Raw genomic sequence first — 20,098 nt, 5'->3', positions numbered from 1 at the left:
TACGGATTTCACCGTCTGCTCCAAATGACATGTCTACTTTATTCTTTGGGTCGGTGCGATTGCGGGGATAACAAATTTGTATAGGTTTTAGAATGTTTTCATACATTTAAAAAAATTAAAACCTCCTGTACAAAAATTTTTTGGGGGATTTTGCCATCTTCTGGCGCTAATAACTTTCTTATACTTTGGTGTGCAGAGCTGTGGGTGGTATCGTTTTTGCAGATTTTGATGACCTTTACAATGTTATCATTTTTAGGACTGTACGACCTTGTGATCACTTTTTATAGAATTTGTAATTTTTTTTTAAATGACAAAAAAGTGCCATTTTCGACTTTGGGCGCAATTTTCTTTTACAGGATTAAACACAGTGAAAAAACCGTTATCATATTTTGATAGATCGGGAATTTTCGGACGCGGCAATACCTAATGTGTTTATGATTTTTACTGTTTATTTATATCAGTTCTAGGGAAAGGGGGGTGATTTGAATTTTTAGGTTTTTTTATTAGAATTTTTTTTTTTTAACTTTTTTTTATTTTTACTATTTTTCAGACTCCCTATGGTACTTTAACCCTAGGTTGTCTGTACGATCCTATCATATACTGCCATACTACAGTATGGCAGTATATGGGGATTTTACTACTCATACATTACAATGTGCTGATAGCACATTGTAATGCATGGGTTAACCCGAAGTAGCCTCGGGTCTTCCTGAGACCGGGGCTACCATGGCGATGGATCGCCGCTCCCCGATGACGTCACGGGGAGCGGCGATCCTCAAAATTATGGCGGCGCCCATGCGGCGCCATCCTTTTGAAGCCGCCGGCGGCAATCAGCGGGAAGACACCCGCGAGCGGTGCTGGCACCGATCGCGGGTGTTGCCGGTAAACCTTTGCTGCAATATGCAGCAAAGACTTACCGGCTATAGAGAGGGCTCAGCGCGTGAGCCCTCTCCATGCACCCGCGGCCGACCGGTGACGTGCTATTGCGTCACGGGTCGTGAAAGGGTTAACGTCAGGGGATCACAGTTTCCTAATTCCCGAGGCTCTGGCATCCTTGGGTCCAGAGATAAATATCTCGGAATGGGACCATAGCAAATGGGTCAGGTTTAGCATCAATGCCATCCAGGGATTCACCCAGATCCAATTGCAACGTCCCTGCCAATGCGCATGGCAGAGGAATTGTGAATAAGATCTTTTACTACTCAGTGTATACAGGCGGTCCCCTACTTAAGGACACCCGACTTACAGACAACCCATAGTTACAGACAGACCCCTCTGCCCACTGTGACCTCCGGTGAAGCTCTCTGGATGCTTTAAAATAGTCCCAGACTGCAATAATCAGCTTAAAATTGTCTGCAATGAAGCTTTATTGATAATTCTTGGTCCCATTACAGCAAAAAAATTTGAAACTCCAATTGTCACTGGGGCAAAAAAAAAAAATTGTCGGGAACTACAATGATAAAATATACAGTTTCGACTTACATACAAATTCAACTTAAGAACAAACCTACAGTCCCTATCTTGTATGTAACCCGGGGACTGCCTGTATATAGGTAATTGAGCAGCGGTAGATCCTGCCTGGATAGGCAAGGGTTAAAGCAATGCTATGTTATCATCCAATGATGTTCTACTGTTTGTAACTGGAGTGTGACTGGAGGAGGAGACGACCTGACTGGGGAGGAACTAAACCCTAAGGGGAGGAGTCAGTCAGAGCTGAGAGAGAGTTCTAGAAACTTCCGAGAGCAAATCTCTCAGGCCCAGCTCTCACCACAGGAGAAGCTCCTAGGCCTCAGCTCATCAACCTGACACAGAGTGACACCGAACCACAAACAGGACAAAGCTCCATCCCAGCCTGCCCCTGCATCCAGGCTGGTGACCCAACTCCTGAGGATCCTCTCCAAGATCACTCCAGTACTGCACTTGTATCTACCAGGGACACACACTACAGACACTAAGGACTGCCCCATCCATCTACCAGGGACACACACTACAGACTCTAAGGACTGCCCCATCTATCTACCAGGGACACACACTACAGGCACTAAGGGCTGCCCCATCTATCTACCAGGGACACACACTACAGACTCTAAGAGCTGCCCCATCCATCTACCAGGGACACACACTACAGACTCTAAGAGCTGCCCCATCCATCTACCAGGGACACACACTACAGACTCTAAGAGCTGCCCCATCCATCTACCAGGGACACACACTACATACACTAAGGGCTGCTCCATCTACCTACCAGGGACACACACTACAGACTCTAAGAGCTGCCCTATCCATCTACCAGGGACACACACTACAGACACTAAGGGCTGCCCCATCTATCTACCAGGGACACACACTACAGACACTAAGGGCTGCCCCTATATATCTACCAGGGACACATACTACAGACACTAAGGGCTGCCCCATCCATCTACCAGGGACACACACTACAGACACTAAGGGCTGCTCCATCTATCTACCAGGGACACACACTACAGACACTAAGGGCTGCCCCATCCATGTACCAGGGACACACACTACAGACACTAAGGGCTGCTCCATCTATCTACCAGGGACACACACTACAGACACTAAGGGCTGCCCCATCTATCTACCAGGGACACACACTACAGACACTAAGGGCTGCCCCATCCATCTACCAGGGACACACACTACAGACACTAAGGGCTGCCCCATCTATCTACCAGGGACACACACTACAGACTCTAAGGGCTGCCCCATCTATCTACCAGGGACACACACTACAGACACTAAGGGCTGCCCCATCTATCTACCAGGGACACACACTACAGACACTAAGGGCTGCCCCTTCCATCTACCAGGGACACACACTACAGACTCTAAGGGCTGCCCCATCTATCTACCAGGGACACACACTACAGACACTAAGGGCTGCCCCATCCATCTACCAGGGACACACACTACAGACACTAAGGGCTGCCCTATCCATCTACCAGGGACACACACTACAGACACTAAGGGCTGCCCCATCTATCTACCAGGGACACATACTACAGACACTAAGGGCTGCCCCATCCATCTACCAGGGACACACACTACAGACACTAAGGGCTGCCCCATCCATCTACCAGGGACACACACTACAGACACTAAGGGCTGCCCCATCTATCTACCAGGGACACACACTACAGACACTAAGGGCTGCCCCATCCATCTACCAGGGACACACACTACAGACACTAAGGGCTGCCCCATCTATCTACCAGGGACACACACTACAGACACTAAGGGCTGCTCCATCTATCTACCAGGGACACATACTACAGACACTAAGGGCTGCTCCATCTATCTACCAGGGACACACACTACAGACACTAAGGGCGCCCCATCCATCTACCAGGGACACACACTACAGACACCAAGGGCTGCCCCATCTATCTACCAGGGACACACACTACAGACACTAAGGGCTGCTCCATCCATCTACCAGGGACACACACTACAGACACTAAGGGCTGCCCCATCCATCTACCAGGGACACATATTACAGACTCTAAGGGCTGCCCCATCCATTTACCAGGGACACACACTACAGACACTAAGGGCTGCCCCATCCATCTACCAGGGACACACACTACAGACACTAAGGGCTGCCCCATCCATCTACCAGGGACACACACTACAGACTGTAAGGGCTGCCCCATCTATCTACCAGGGACACACACTACAGACACTAAGGGCTGCCCCATCTATCTACCAGGGACACACACTACAGACACTAAGGGCTGCCCCATCTATCTACCAGGGACACACACTACAGACACTAAGGGCTGCCCCATCTATCTACCAGGGACACATACTACAGACTCTAAGGGCTGCCCCATCCATCTACCAGGGACACACACTACAGACACTAAGGGCTGCCCTATCCATCTACCAGGGACACACACTACAGACACTAAGGGCTGCCCCATCTATCTACCAGGGACACATACTACAGACACTAAGGGCTGCCCCATCCATCTACCAGGGACACACACTACAGACACTAAGGGCTGCCCCATCTATCTACCAGGGACACACACTACAGACACTAAGGGCTGCCCCATCCATCTACCAGGGACACACACTAAAGACTCTAAGGGCTGCTCCATCTACCTACCAGGGACACACACTACAGACTCTAAGGACTGCCCCATCCATCTACCAGGGACACACACTACAGAGTGTAAGGGCTGCCCCATCTACCTACCAGGGACACACACTACAGACACTAAGGTCTGCCCCATCTATCTACCAGGGACACACACTACAGACTCTAAGGGCTGCCCCATCTATCTACCAGGGACACACACTACAGACTCTAAGGACTGCCCCATCCATCTACCAGGGACACACACTACAGAGTGTAAGGGCTGCCCCATCTACCTACCAGGGACACACACTACAGACACTAAGGACTGCCCCATCTATCTACCAGGGACACACACTACAGACACTAAGGGCTGCCCCATCTATCTACCAGGGACACACACTACAGACTCTAAGGACTGCCCCATCCATCTACCAGGGACACACACTACAGACACTAAGGGCTGCCCCATCTATCTACCAGGGACACACACTACAGACACTAAGGGCTGCTCCATCCATCTACCAAGGACACATACTACAGACACTAAGGGCTGCCCCATCCATCTACCAGGGACACATACTACAGACACTAAGGGCTGCCCCATCTATCTACCAGGGACACACACTACAGACTCTAAGGGCTGCCCCATCTATCTACCAGGGACACACATTACAGACTCTAAGGGCTGCCCCATCCATCTACCCGGGACACACACTACAGACACTAAGGGCTGCCCCATCTATCTACCAGGGACACACACTACAGAGTGTAAGGACTGCCCCATCTACCTACCAGGGACACACACTACAGACACTAAGGGCTGCCCCATCTATCTACCAGGGACACACACTACAGGCACTAAGGGCTGCCCCATCTATCTACCAGGGACACACACTACAGACACTAAGGGCTGCTCCATCCATCTACCAAGGACACATACTACAGACACTAAGGGCTGCCCCATCCATCTACCAGGGACACATACTACAGACACTAAGGGCTGCCCCATCTATCTACCAGGGACACACACTACAGACTCTAAGGACTGACCCATCTATCTACCAGGGACACACACTACAGACACTAAGGGCTGCCCTATCCATATACCAGGGACACACACTACAGACTCTAAGGACTGACCCATCCATCTACCAGGGACACACACTACAGAGTGTAAGGGCTGCCCCATCTACCTACCAGGGACACACACTACAGACTCTAAGGACTGCCCCATCCATCTACCAGGGACACACACTACAGACACTAAGGGCTGCCCCATCTATCTACCAGGGACACACACTACAGACACTAAGGGCTGCTCCATCCATCTACCAGGGACACACACTACAGACACTAAGGGCTGCCCCATCCATCTACCAAGGACACATACTACAGACACTAAGGGCTGCCCCATCCATCTACCAGGGACACATACTACAGACTCTAAGGGCTGCCCCATCTATCTACCAGGGACACACACTACAGACTCTAAGGGCTGCTCCATCCATCTACCAGGGACACACACTACAGACACTAAGGGCTGCCCCATCTATCTACCAGGGACACACACTACAGAGTGTAAGGGCTGCCCCATCTACCTACCAGGGACACACACTACAGACTCTAAGGACTGCCCCATCCATCTACCAGGGACACACACTACAGACACTAAGGGCTGCCCCATCTATCTACCAGGGACACACACTACAGACTCTAAGGACTGACCCATCCATCTACCAGGGACACACACTACAGAGTGTAAGGGCTGCCCCATCTACCTACCAGGGACACACACTACAGACTCTAAGGACTGACCCATCCATCTACCAGGGACACACACTACAGACACTAAGGGCTGCCCCATCTATCTACCAGGGACACACACTACAGACTCTAAGGACTGCCCCATCCATCTACCAGGGACACACACTACAGACACTAAGGGCTGCTCCATCTATCTACCAGGGACACACACTACAGACACTAAGGGCTGCCCCATCCATCTACCAGGGACACACACTACAGACACTAAGGGCTGCCCCCATCTATCTACCAGGGACACACACTACAGACTCTAAGGACTGACCCATCTATCTACCAGGGACACACACTACAGACACTAAGGGCTGCCCCTATATATCTACCAGGGACACACACTACAGACACTAAGGACTGCCCCATCCATCTACCAGGGACACACACTACAGACACTAAGGGCTGCCCCATCTACCTACCAGGGACACACACTACAGACACTAAGGGCTGCCCCATCTATCTACCAGGGACACACACTACAGACACTAAGGGCTGCCCCATCTATCTACCAGGGACACATACTACAGACACTAAGGGCTGCCCCATATATCTACCAGGGACACACACTACAGACTAAGGGCTGCCCCATCCATCTACCAGGGACACCCACTACAGACACTAAGGGCTGCCCCATCTATCTACCAGGGACACATACTACAGACACTAAGGACTGCCCCATCTATCTACCAGGGACACACACTACAGACTGTAAGGGTTGCCCCCGGGAGAACCAGTACATCAGCCTCACCCTCCATATTTCTTGTACACACCACCTGCTGGAGAGCTGCCAGACTGCAGGACAGCCCTCCGGTTCCCATACCAAGCACCGTGACACTAGTGTGCCTCGGCCGTAACCGCCAGCCACTCAGGTATTCTGGGCCCCGGCGGCCTCCAGGCCCCAAGGAAAGGCCCCGGTGGGGGATGTTGCACAATGATGCCAGAACTCTGACCCTTCGAGAAGCTGTGACTTCTCCACGGTACTGGAAGCGATACCCAGTAGGAGGGACCCATGACCCCTGCGGGGGGTGGACAGGGGGGCGGTGTCCGCACCTCATATAATCAGACATCTCTGGGATCCCATTTACCATCAAGTGCAGAGGGAGATCTTAAGGTGTGGACTATCAGGTCCCATTAGGCCACACACAAGGTAAGGAGCTTACTGAACTGCTGGTACTTGTAGTTCCACCTGTGTAACTGTATATATAACTATTGTGTGTCCTGCGCCTTCAGGAAATTAAATATAAAACTTCACCTGTGTCGCCCTTTTATCTCAATCCACGAATCCCCGTCCGAGTCTCGCTTATATACACGTTACCGGGTCGGTTCCTCACTCTATAGGATCCTGTTACGGTCGGGGCAAATATTGACACCTTCCCGCACCAGGACGAGGAGTGTATAGAGAGCTCACGGGCTGAACGCTCTCCATACACAGCGGGTGTCCGCTGCATGATACAGCTGACACCCGCCTGTTACTGCCCTGGTAAGTTACCTTACCTTTACACTGGAGCCGTCATTCTGGATGCTCGATCGGCGCCACCCATGACGTCATCGGAGGGCAACCATGGTTTGCCATGACAGCCTATAGCAGTGGTGGTGAACCTATGGCACGGGTGCCAGAGGTGGCACTCAGAGCCCTCTATATGGGCACTCTTGCCTTCACCACAGGGCAGAGTTCGCCAGACAGGACTCAAGGCCTATTGCAGTCCCAGGCAGTCCACGACTCCAGAAGGAAGCTACAATGATGATCCAAACTTCTTCTCCTTCTTTCTACTGTATTGGTGTCCTCAGGTGCCTATACAATGTAATCCTGTGACAGAGCAGGGAGTAATAAGTTACTGCTTAAATTGTCGCATTGGCACTTTGCAAAAAATACATGGGTTTTGGTCGTAATTTGGGCACTCGGTGTCTAAAAGGTTTGCCATCACTGGCCTATAGTCTCATTGAGAGTCATAGGCTGCCATGTGTAATGATCTCTAATAGCCAGCAGATGGCAGCGATTAGAGATCAGCAGTAATAGTGCTATATACTGCAATCAGACCCTGCAGGGCTAAAGTAACCTGGAGGGTCTTAACCCCTTTGTGTCTGAGCCATTTTATATAACTGTGTTTTTATTAGGTTTTTTCATTTTTTCCATGCTTATACAACAGTAGAGAATGTTACATAGTCTACAATTGGGATACATTATTAATACATCTGTTTTCAAACATAGTAATGAGAGTAGGTCTTGCCAACCTACCAAGATTCATTTATACAGTAAAGGGGGGAATCCCCAGGAACCATAACATTAGGAGAACATAAGAAACAACTCCCTAAAGAGAGAACAGAGTAAATTAACCAATGGGGGAATTTGACACAAGACAAGACACAAGGTGGAGAGAGGTGAGGTTTGATATCCGAACTAGCTGAGTGGTGGGTGCTTCCTGCATGGAAGCTGTTTCCTAGCAAACATTCCTCCCCGTCCAATAGTCATCCCACGGAGCCCAGATGCCATTAAAGGTATCTATCTTATTCTGCAGGAGTGAAGTGAGATATTCCATAGTTCGAGTCTCTTGTATACGAGTACAGAGCTCCACTCTAGAAGGTGCTGTGGGTTTTTTCCACTTCGCGGAAATTAGGCATTTTGCTGCAGTGAGGAGGTGCAGTAGCAGCCTAGTTGAGTGTTTACGCAGTCCTGCCGGGTAGAGATTCAGTAAACATACACTGGGGTCCGTGGGTATCTGATATTTGAGAACCGAGGATAAAATACTCGTAACGGTGGACCAGTAAGGTTGTATAACTGGACATAGCCAAAATATATGTGGCACATCAGCCCCCCCTGCCCCACACCGCCAGCAAGTATCAGGTGAATCAGGGTAAACTCGGTGTAGTAGTGCCGGTGTGTGGTACCATAACATTAGTAACTTATACTGACTTTCCTTGTACTGGACGCACTGTGACGTCTTCGCTGCTCTATCCCATACTTGTTGCCATGTTTCCAATGGCAGTTCTCTGCCCAGGAAAGATTCCCATTTCCTCATATAGGTATGTTTCGGTATTTCTGTTGGATTGGGGTTTATTAGTATTCTGTAGATTGTGGAGATGAGCCCTGCTGTGGATGTGTTCAACTTACAAAGTCGCTCAAAGTCTGTGGGTATAGATACTGTCAATGAACCATACAGGGAGGAGAGAAAGGATTTAATTTGTAGGTAACTAAACATAGCTTGAGACGGTAAACTAAATCTGTCTACCAGATCTGGGAACTCCAAGATCATCTTGGACCCTGCATCAATAATATCCGCAAAGCGAAACAAGCCCTTTTGGTGCCATGGCCTAGACATAGGGCCCGTGAGGCTCGATGGGAGGAGTGGATTATATAAGAAGGAAGTCATAGGGGAGTGGGTGGATTCCAGGGGAAAAAGTTTTCTGCATTTCAACCATATGGATCTGGTATGGTTCATGGGACCCAGGAGTGCAACCTCTGGTTGAGCTGAGGCAGTTGCCCAAAGATAAGCGTTCGGGTGTGTTGGAGCACACCACAGTTTTTCTATCTCCATCCATTTGGAGTACGCGAGGAGAGTGGACCAGGCTGGAATTCTACGCAGATGTGCTGCCCAATAATACTTAAGCAGGTCCGGCACACCTAGTCCCCCCCTATCCCTTGGTTGAACCATTAATGTACGCGCTAGTCTATGGCGCTTGTGGGCCCATATAAAGTGCATTAGTGAAGCTTGTATTTTCCTGAGAGTTGTTAGGGGGACCGGGATCGGTAGGGTTTCGAAATGGTACATAAATTTTGGAAGGATAGTCATTTTAATTGCCGTGATTCTACCGAAAAAAGAGATCGGTAGTGAGTTCCATTTGTGCAATAGAGTCTTTACCGATTCAATCAGGGGGGGGTAGTTTTGAGTGTATAATGTTTTGTAAGTAGGGGTGAGACGGATGCCCAGGTATTTTAAGGATAATGTCTGCCATCTATAATTGTAATTCGCTTTCAATAAGGTAAGTGTAGGCTGAGGTAAATTGAGAGGCAAGGCTTCTGTTTTACTAATGTTAACCTTATAGCCGGATAGTCTACCGTAATTGTCTAGTAATCTGTGCAGATTTGGGAGCGTAGTGTGAGGGTGGGTGAGGGTCAGTAGGATATCGTCCGCAAAGAGCGAGAGCTTAAACTCCCTATCTCTTACTAGCACTCCCCTGACATCTACAGATCGCCGGATGGTTGCCGCTAGCGGTTCTATACATAGGATGTATAGAAGAGGGGATAGTGGGCAGCCCTGACGCGTCCCATTACGTATTGGGAACCTGGAAGACGTAATGTGGGGTAGTTTGATTGAGGCAGAGGGGAAAAGATACAAATTCTTAATAGCCTCTAGAAAAGGACCATGAAGGCCATATGCCCTCATGGTCCGTAGCATAAAAGACCATCCCAAGCGGTCAAAGGCCTTCTCTGCATCGAGGCTCAAAAGGAGGGCCTCACTTTTAGTTTTATTGACTACCTCAATCAAATCAATGGTTCTCCTCGTATTATCCCCCCCTTGCCGACACGGGACAAATCCAACTTGGTCCTTGTGAATTAGCTGGGGGATCCATTGCAGGAGCCTATTAGCCAATATTTTTGTAAAAATCTTATAGTCCGCATTTAGTAATGCGATGGGCCGATAGTTGGAGCTGTCCAGTGGGTCTTTGTCAGGTTTGGGTATTAGGGTAATATACGAGTATGACATTTCTTGTGGGATGTGCGTCCCCTGGAGGAAGGCGTTATACAGTTTAAGTAGATGGGGGGAAAGAATGGAGTGATATGTTTGATAATATAGGTATGTGAATCCGTCTGGGCCTGGGGATTTGCCCGATGGGAGGGATTTTACGACCTCTGCTAGTTCTTCCGCCTCAATAGGGGTGTTGAGGGACATCAATGCTTCAGGGGAGAGGCGGGGGAGGTCGCATGACTGCAGGTATGAGTCGATTTGGGAGTCGCGCAGGGTAGGGTCTGAAGGCAATGCGTTCGGCAGATCATACAGCTTTGAGAAATATGTTTGAAAAATATCTGATATTTCCCGAGGATCATAGGATATGGATCCATCTGGGCGCCGAAGGGAGTGGGCTGTCGATCTACCAGATTTTTCTGACAGTTGTCTCGCTAGTAGAGTATGGGCTTTGTTGCCTCTCTCATAGTATTTTTGTTTAGAATAAAGCAGGAGTTTCTCTATGTGTGTGATAGTAAGTTCCTTTAATTTGGCTCTGATTTCCACTACTTTTTTAAGGAGAGGTCTGGATGGATGTAGTAAGAGGGCATCCTCTAGAGAGCGAAGTTGGGTCTGCAATTCTATTTTGGTTTTATTTTGTTCTTTTTTTGCCGCGGCCGCCAGCGAGATACATTTTCCCCTCACCATCATTTTGTGTGCTTCCCAGCACATTGGCAATGACATAGAATCTGCTGTGCTCTGGAAGTGTTTAGTGATTACCTCGGTCAATGCATCCCGCTGGAGGGGCTTTTTCAGAAGAGATTCGTTAAGTCTCCAATGACATGCTCTTACACACGGGTTGGAGGCATTTAATTCTAGTATTAGGGGGGCATGATCCGACCATGTTATGGGGCCTAAGTTTGACTTTTTCATAATCCGTAGAAATTGTATGGAACCAAAGAAATAATCTATCCTAGTGTGTGTTCCATGTGGTGGGGAGTAGAAGGAGAAGGAGCGATCTTTTGGGTTGTCTATCCTCCACAAGTCATAGAGCCCTTGCTGTCTGAGAAGCATCCGAAATTCCCTTGTGAGTCTAATGAGGGTGGGGGATGGAGGTGCATTTTGTTCCGCTAAGCGGTCCATATGTGCCGAAAAAGGCAGGTTAAAGTCGCCCCCCCATGAGTAACATTGCTGGTGAGAATCTAGATAGGCGCTTAAAGACTTTTCTAAGGAATCTCAATTGGCCCGTATTGGGTGCATAAACGTTACATAGAGTGACAGGTATCCCCTTGAGGGACCCGTGTATAATGATATATCTTCCCTTTGGGTCCAATATTGTCTCAGTAACCTGAAGTGGACATGAAGCCGCTATTAACACAGCTACTCCTCCCCGCCTTCTTTCACCCACAGCCATGTACGACAGGGGGTACATGCCTTTCGCAAAGGCGCATGATCCTGAGGCATCAAAATGAGTTTCCTGCAAAAACACTATCTCTGCCCCCTGTGCCCGCATTTCTAATAAGGTTATGCGTCTTTTCGCGTTGGAGTTCAACCCTTTAACATTTAGTGACAGAATCTTAACCATGATGCTGGCGGCGAGGACAGAGGGCGCATATGGTACCTTACATCCCCGGTGAGGTGAGTGACGTTGCAGTTCAACGATCGTGTGTTGCCAGGGAGGGGCCACGTTTGTTTGGCTAGTAGCAGATACCTAAATAGAGACACAAGAGGAGAGGTGGGGGGGAAAGGGGGACAATAACAAAATAACACTTTGAGTGTTAGACATAACCAATCAACGTCTGTACAGACTAATTTTGGTATGAGTGTTTTTAAAGGTGGTCTGTGGGGGCAGCGGAAAATCCACAGTCCCCCCCAGGCCAACCCCAGACACCCTACAAAAGAAAGGGGCATACCATAAATTTAACAATTAATACTTAACGTGTAGAAAGTAGTGAAAAGTAGGAGGTTACTCGCCGGTCCCTCCGATCACCAAAGCTTCCTGGGGGAGCCAGGAGCGTCCATGGTCAAAGTTGAGGAAAAGGATTGTCTTCCGGTGGCATAAATCAGGTGTTTGAGTCCTTCAAGTGGCGCCGGGGTGATGGACGATTTCTTTTCCTTTGTACCTGGGACCATTCCGGGGGTAGAGCTGCCGGGGGTGGTGATATGTCCCAATCTTGAATTTCCGGGATATCCATTCCCAATGTATGACAGAAGGACTGTAAATCAGCGTGGGACTGTAGCAAAGCCGTCTGGCCGTTTTTGGTTGCCATGAGTGCAAATGGGAATCCCCAACGATAAGGGATCTCGTTGTCCCGTAGTTTAAGTAATAGAGGCTTCAGTTGACGACGCTTGTGCAATGTTATCCAAGAGAGATCTGCGAAGACTTGTACTTGGACTCCGTCAAAGATGAGGGGATTGGTTTTTCTAGCTTTCAGCATTATTTGCTCCTTGAGCTCGTAGTCCGTTACGCAGCACACTATATCTCTTGGCCTAGTCGCTGACCCTCGTGGGCCCAAAGCTCTGTGAGCTCTGTCAAACTTGATCTTATGAGCTGGGGGTTGGTCTAGGATTTGGTTGAATAAAGCTTCCAAGAGACTTTTAACATTTTCAGCCCCTCGTGGTTCCGGTACCCCCCGGACTCGGATGTTATTGCGGCGCCCTCGGTTGTCAAGGTCTTCGATGTGTCGGTTCATGTCTCTTATGACCGTTGCTTGAGTGGCCACATTCTCTTGTAGCTGTGAGATATATACTCTGGTATCATCATGAGATTTCTCAATGCCGTCCACCCTGTCAACTAGAGAGCGCAAATCTTGTCTGACTGAGCTTAGTTCTTTGCGGAAGGTGTCTTTAACATCTTCAATTAACCCCTTAAAGTCTGCTTTCGTTGGTAAGCTTTGAAGCAGGGCCTGCAGGTCAGGTGGAAAGGGGTACGAGAGTTTAGCAGGTGAGCCTTCTGTAGACTCCGGACTGTGTGGTGATTGCCAGGGGTCCGGTCTGGCAAGCAGCCCAGTAAGTGAAGGTGTAGCACTCAGATCATTCTCTTGTGAGTCAGCCCAACTCACTCCGGTGGGAGAGCCTGTAGTAGCCACTGTGTGGTCTCTTTGATCACATCGGGATGGACAGCCCAGCATAATCTCTGGGGATTGTCGTCTGCCTTGGAGCAGTGGGCTTCTCCTAGGGTCTATTGCAGGCCTGGGTTCTTGGTTTGGCTCAGCCGTCATCATGGGGGGCTCCCACCCAGGCGGCTCTCCACCCTCCTGATGGTTGCGTAAGGGGGAGGCCGCCGTATGAGGTACCAGGGAGTGTAGCTTCTCTGGCTTGTGTTGGAGAGGGGGGAACTCTGCCAGGCCGGGGAATCCCGTGGAATCAAGCTGGGGGGGCCCCAGTGTCTCAACAGCCCCTCCTGATGCAGCACGACCTCTACCCTCCTGATGACTGTGTAAGGGTGAGGCCGCGCTGTGAGTCCCTGAGGGACCTGGAGACTCACACCTGGAGGTGCCGGAGTGTCCCAAAGCTGCAATCTGGGGGGGCCCTGTATTCGGCTCCGTTGCAGCACAACCTCCACCCTCCTGATGGATGTGTAAGGGGGAGGCTGCGCTGTTTCCCGCTGCTAAAGTGGCCCAAGATGGCGGCGGAGGGGAGCTGCTCTCATGCTCCTGGGCTAATGGTGTCTGGCCCGTGAGCGGTTTCCCTACCGCAGCTTGTGGCGGCGCTCGCCTGCGGTCCGGGGGAGCCTGGTTGCTGGTACCTGAGGTCTGCGGGGAGACTTGCAGGAGGCTGGTGGCTGCCGCTCTGTTCGCGCCAGTCCGCGCACGTGGAGGAAGAGGCCGCGTCCCCGCTGCTGGCCTGGTTCCAGATCCCGATGTGCCGGTAAGGTAGCGATCCATCGTTGGGTCCGGGTTCGTAGGGGGTCCCGAGGTGGTTTGGCCCCGCTTGGGACCTTTTCTGGTCTGCCCTGCCAGGTTTGCGCTGCTAATTAAGCTTGTGTTCGGTGATCGGGCACGGGAGCTGCGGAGCACACGTCCTACTCCATCAAGCTCTAGGACACGCCGTTGTCTGAGCCATTTTAGACCTTTAGGACCAGGCCTGAATTTTAACAGTTGTAATTTTTCTGCTTTTCAGGCAGATGGCGACGGCACCCGGGTGACTTTATCACTAACATTTCCCGCATGTCCTGCTTTGTATCGGCGGAGGGTTTTTTGCCTCCTCGCTCTTTTTTAGGTTGTCGGGAGGTGCAGAATTGTGGGCGCAATTTTTCTCATTTTTATGAAAATTATTTAGAGGTTTATGTGACTGTGAGAGGCCTAAACAGCAGGAAAACCCCATGAATTAGGTTATTATAGAAACTGCACCCCTCAAATTTAAGAAGTGTTAACCCTTTAGATGTTTCTCAGGGGTTAAAACAAAATGGAGGTGTCATTTACAAGCTGTTATTTTTTTTAGACAATATATTAATTGCCGAAAAGTATTAAATGCCGAAAAACTCCACAAACTTTGAAAGCCAATTTCTCCCGAGTATGAGGACCAGCCAGGCATAGAATGGGAGGAGCATAGATCAGGGGGAGGGGCATAGAACGGAAGGAGCATAGATCAGGGGGAGGGACATAGAACGGGAGGAGCATAGATCAGGGAGAGGGGCATAGAACGGGAGGAGCATAGATCAGGGAGAGGGGCATAGAACGGGAGGAGCATAGATCAGGGGGAGAGGCGTAGAACGGGAGGAGCATTGATCAGGGGGAGAGGCGTAGAACGGGAGGAGCATAGATCAGGGGGAGAGGGGCATAGAACGGGAGGAGCATAGATCAGGGGGAGAGGCGTAGAACGGGAGGAGCATAGATCAGGGGGAGAGGCGTAGAACGGGAGGAGCATAGATCAGGGAGAGGGGCATAGAACGGGAGGAGCATAGATCAGGGGGAGAGGCGTAGAACGGGAGGAGCATAGATCAGGGAGAGGGGCATAGAACGGGAGGAGCATAGATCCGGGAGAGAGGCGTAGAACGGGAGGAGCATAGATCAGGGAGAGGGGCGTAGAACGGGAGGAGCATAGATCAGGGAGAGAGGCGTAGAACGGGAGGAGCATAGATCAGGGAGAGGGGCGTAGAACGGGAGGAGCATAGATCAGGGAGAGGGGCGTAGAACGGGAGGAGCATAGATCAGGGGGAGAGGCGTAGAACGGGAGGAGCATAGATCAGGGGGAGAGGCGTAGAACGGGAGGAGCATAGATCAGGGGGAGAGGCGTAGAACGGGAGGAGCATAGATCAGGGGGAGAGGCGTAGAACGGGAGGAGCATAGATCAGGGAGAGGGGCATAGAACGGGAGGAGCATAGATCAGGGAGAGGGGCATAGAACAGGAGGAGCATAGATCAGGGGGAGAGGCGTAGAACGGGAGGAGCATAGATCAGGGAGAGGGGCGTAGAACGGGAGGAGCATAGATCAGGGAGAGGGGCGTAGAACGGGAGGAGCATAGATCAGGGGGAGAGGCGTAGAACGGGAGGAGCATAGATCAGGGAGAGGGGCATAGAACGGGAGGAGCATAGATCCGGGAGAGAGGCGTAGAACGGGAGGAGCATAGATCCGGGGGAGAGGCGTAGAACGGGAGGAGCATAGATCAGGGGGAAAGGCGTAGAACGGGAGGAGCATAGATCAGGGGGAGGGGCATAGAACGGGAGGAGCATAGATCAGGGGGAGAGGCGTAGAACGGGAGGAGCATAGATCAGGGAGAGGGGCATAGAACGGGAGGAGCATAGATCAGGGAGAGGGGCATAGAACGGGAGGAGCATAGATCAGGGAGAGGGGCATAGAACGGGAGGAGCATAGATCAGGGAGAGGGGCATAGAACGGGAGGAGCATAGATCAGGGAGAGGGGCATAGAACGGGAGGAGCATAGATCAGGGAGAGGGGCATAGATCAGGGAGAGGCGTAGAACGGGAGGAGCATAGATCAGGGAGAGGGGCATAGAACGGGAGGAGCATAGATCAGGGAGAGGGCCAAAGAACGGGAGGAGCATAGATCAGGGGGAGAGGCGTAGAACGGGAGGAGCATTGATCAGGGAGAGGGGCATAGAACGGGAGGAGCATAGATCAGGGGGAGAGGCGTAGAACGGGAGGAGCATTGATCAGGGAGAGGGGCATAGAACGGGAGGAGCATAGATCCGGGGGAGGGGCATTTTTTGTGGAGGAGATCAACTTTTACGGGGGGGTTCAATAGCGAATAATCAGATTTTATTAACTCTTTAATGGTGGTGTTTGAAAAAATCATTAATTCTTGTTTATGGTTTTTAGCACCATTCACCGCACCATTAAAATAACGTGTTCTCTTTATTCTGTGGGTCATCACGATTACGGCTTTTTTATGGCAACTTGTTTTGCAGAACATAAAAGTCATTTTGTGAGAGATTTGCAGCTAACAATGGGCAGAACATTGATATATTTTTGTGTACAGCGCTGGTTTAGAGCTTAGTTTTTGCGGGACAAGCTGTACTTTTACTTTGTATCATGTTGGGGTAAACTTTACTTTTTGATCACTTTTTATGTGGTCAGATGTGAAAAGTTTTAAGAGTTTTTTTGTGTGTTTTTTTACGGCGTTCACTGTCCGGGTTATTGACAATTTTATTTTATTGTACGGGTTGTTATGGAAGTGGCAATATCCAATATGTTGTGGGTTTTTTAGTACTTTTCACTTTTTTATGTTTATGTATTTGATTACTGCATGGGATGGGACTTCAGGGGACTTTTATTCTTTTTTTTTTATATTTTTTTTTAAATTTCACTTTTTTTTACTGTTTTATTTTGTCGCAGGGTGAGACATGAACCAGTGATCATTTGATCATACTAATGTATTGCAGCATATTACAGTCAGCCAATTCTGCACGATCCTAACAGGCTGTTACTAAAGGCAGCCTTGGGGTCCTTATCGGACCTCAGGGTTGCCATGGTAACTATCGGCACCTCCGTGCCCTCTAAAGGGTTAAACTGCCAGGATTGCGACTATCGCGTACCGCTGGGATCCCCCGGCGATCGCCATGATGTGATTCTACGTCAAGGTGCGGAAACGACCCACATTCTATGACATAGAATCACGTCAAGGTGCGGGAAGGGGTTAAATAATGGGAAAAAAAATGTAACAATGTTTTTAAAAAATATGAAAAAATTGTAAAAAAAAGTAAAAGTTGAAGTCACCCGCCCCCCTCCTTTCCTTAGATCATATAAAAGTAAATAAACCGTAGGAATCAAACATGTTCGGTATCATCGCGTCCCAAAATGTCCGATATAAAATATAATAACAAATTTTCCTGGCGTTTATCCCCGTAACGGAAAGTAGCGCCCAAAGTCAAATGTGACACTTTTTTGCTTTTTGAAAAATATAAAAAAATTCTATAAAAAGTGATCAAAAAGCTGAACAGTCCTCAAAATAGTAGCAATAAAAATGTAATCCAAATTTACAAAAAAATGACCCCACCCACAGCTCCGGGCACCGAAGTATGAAAAAGTTATGAGCGCCAGAAGACGGCAAAATGAAGATTTTTTTTAGTCCTGTCATCCGGGGCGCAAAGCAAAAGCCTAAAAATCCACAAGAAAACGGCATAAATGTGTTCTTTCACCAATTTCACAGCATTTGGAATTTTTTCCCGCTTCCCAGTACAGGACATGGAATATTAAATACCATTTTGAAGTGGAATTTGTTACGGAGAGAACAAGCCGCCACACAGATACGTGTAAAAATAAAAAAGTTATAGATTTTTGAATGTGGGGAGTGAAAAATGAAAAATGCAAAAACTAAAAAGGGCCTTAACCCCTTCCCGCCACGGCCCTTTTTCGATTTTGCGTTTTCATTTTTCACTCCCCACATTCAAAAATCTAACTTTTTTATTTTTCCATGTACAGAGCTGTGTGATGGCTTATTTTCTGCGTAACAAATTACACTTCAAAATGGTGGTATTTAATATTTCATGCCGTGTACCGGGAAAAAAAATTCCAAATGCAGTGAAATTGGTAAAAAAACGCATTTGTGCCTTATTCTTCTGGGCTTGGATTTTACGGATTTCACTGTGCACCCCAAATGACAGGGATACTTTATTCTTTGGGTCGGTGCGATTGCGGGGATACCAAATTTGTATAGGTTTTATAATGTTTTCATACATGTAAAAAAATTTAAAACCTCCTGTACAAAATTTTTTGGGGGGATTTTGCCATCTTCTGGCGCTAATAACTTTTTCATACTTTGGTGTGCAGAGCTGTGGGTGGTATCGTTTTTTGCAGATTTTGATGATGTTTTCAATTAAATCATTTTTAGGACTGTACGACCTTGTGATCACTTTTTAAAGAATTTTTAAATTTTTTTTAAATGGCAAAAAAGTGCCATTTTCGACTTTGGACGCGATTTTCCGTTACGGGGTTAAATGCAGTTAAAAACCGTTATCATATTTTGATAGATCGGGCATTTTCGGACGCGGCAATACCTAATGTGTTTATGATTTTTACTGTTTATTTATATCAGTTCTAGGGAAAGGGGGGTGATTTGAATTTTTAGGGTTTTTTATTATAATTTTTTAATTTTAACTTTTTTTTATTTTTATGTTTACTATTTTTCAGGTACTTTAACCCTAGGGTGTCTGTACGATCCTATCATATACTGCCATACTACAGTATGGCAGTATATGGGGATTTTACTACTCATACATTACAATGTGCTGACAGCACATTGTAATGAATGGGTTAACCCGAAGTAGCCTCGGGTCTTCGTGAGACCCGAAGCTACCATGGCGACGGATCGCCGTTCCCCCACGGGGAGCGACGATCCATGGAAAGATGCCGGCGCCCACGCACTGCCGTCGGCGATTAACGGTAAAACACCCGCGATCGGTGCCGGCAATATGCAGCAAAGACTTACCGGCTATGGAGAGGGCTCGGCCTGCGAGGCCCTCTCCATGTACCGGGATCCGACATGGGACGTACTATTACGTCACATGTCAGTAAGGGGTTAAAGGAGAAATGGTGGCAGCTTGAATTGGGTTGATAAGGTTCTGTTTCCTTGAGGCTGGTGAGAGGGTCTCAGTCATTCAGGGCTGGGAGTGATTGTTGTGCGGACCACTATAAATCCCTTCCTGCGCCTCTCAGCACCCGCGCGTTCTGGGAGAGTCTATAAAAGGAGAACTAAGTGACCGCGCGTAATCTTCAGGGGTCCGGGACGTCACAATCAGTATCAAAATACATTTATTGTAGCATTCCCTCCCAAACATAATAACCAATGGGATATAGCCACTCCCAATAGCGTTACTACACTCCTTAGGGGTGACTTTTTGGGGGTTTCTCTTGTTCTCAGCGCCCCCTCCCTTACATCCACATTTTTGGGGACATTTTTTCGTATAGAACCTCAATTTTGTTTTACTTTATATTCGAAGCTTAAATGGTTAACAATCTTACGTCAACATAAAGCAGACACATGGTTAACCCCTTACAGCACCATGACGTTCCCCTGTCCGTACAATCCATGCAGGAGGCCGTCTCTATGTGACG

At 48.8% G+C, this 20,098-nt stretch overlaps 1 protein-coding gene across 11 annotated transcripts in view; it reads right to left on the bottom strand.

Annotated features, from left to right (window-relative positions):
* LOC140125902 (epidermal growth factor receptor kinase substrate 8-like) overlaps positions 1-20,098 on the bottom strand; it is a 110,581-nt gene that overhangs the window by 77,902 nt on the left and 12,581 nt on the right. The window lies entirely within an intron of this gene.

Source organism: Engystomops pustulosus, chromosome 4 (assembly GCF_040894005.1).
Source record: "Engystomops pustulosus chromosome 4, aEngPut4.maternal, whole genome shotgun sequence".
NCBI lineage: Eukaryota > Metazoa > Chordata > Amphibia > Anura > Leptodactylidae > Engystomops > Engystomops pustulosus.
Note: the sequence above shows the minus strand (reverse complement) of the source record. Positions and strands in the feature narration are given on the sequence as shown.